The following is a 548-nucleotide window of genomic DNA, read 5'->3' as shown; positions in this document are numbered from 1 at the left end:
TATATTTGATATTTTGGTTTATTTTATTTCTTCAATGGAACAAACTTCTGTTTTATTTGAAAAATCTAATCTGTAGTGTGATGTGCTTATGTTTCAGTGAAAGACCACAAGGTTTGACAAAGGGGAAAAAGATCTAGCGAGGCAGGTTTTATTCTGGGGTTTGACTATTCCACTTGCTGAAGCAGCTGGAATCGTAACAATTCTCATTTCTTGTCCTGCTGTGCTGCATTGGTGATAAATCTGTACGTTTCCTGGCTGTAACCGTACCAGGAAGTTCAAGAGTTCAGTGAAATGATGCTTCATTATTAGCATCAACTTCCTCAGGAATACACCACACAGAAAACATTTCCCGAATTCGTAGAATGTCTTCGTGGACAAAGTTGGATCAATGGTTGTTTTAAATTTGTTCTCCACTATGGAAAGTGGAGTGTTTCTCATTCGAACTGTGTATTGTGAAATAGTGGTTAGCTGCTGCTAGTTGTAAGTTATTATTTCATTAACATGAGAGTTCAATATTCCAGCCATTGGACCTTGCATTGTTTTCACTA

The sequence above is a fragment of the Stegostoma tigrinum genome, unplaced genomic scaffold, assembly GCF_030684315.1.
Source record: "Stegostoma tigrinum isolate sSteTig4 unplaced genomic scaffold, sSteTig4.hap1 scaffold_185, whole genome shotgun sequence".
Lineage (NCBI taxonomy): Eukaryota > Metazoa > Chordata > Chondrichthyes > Orectolobiformes > Stegostomatidae > Stegostoma > Stegostoma tigrinum.
Note: the sequence above shows the minus strand (reverse complement) of the source record.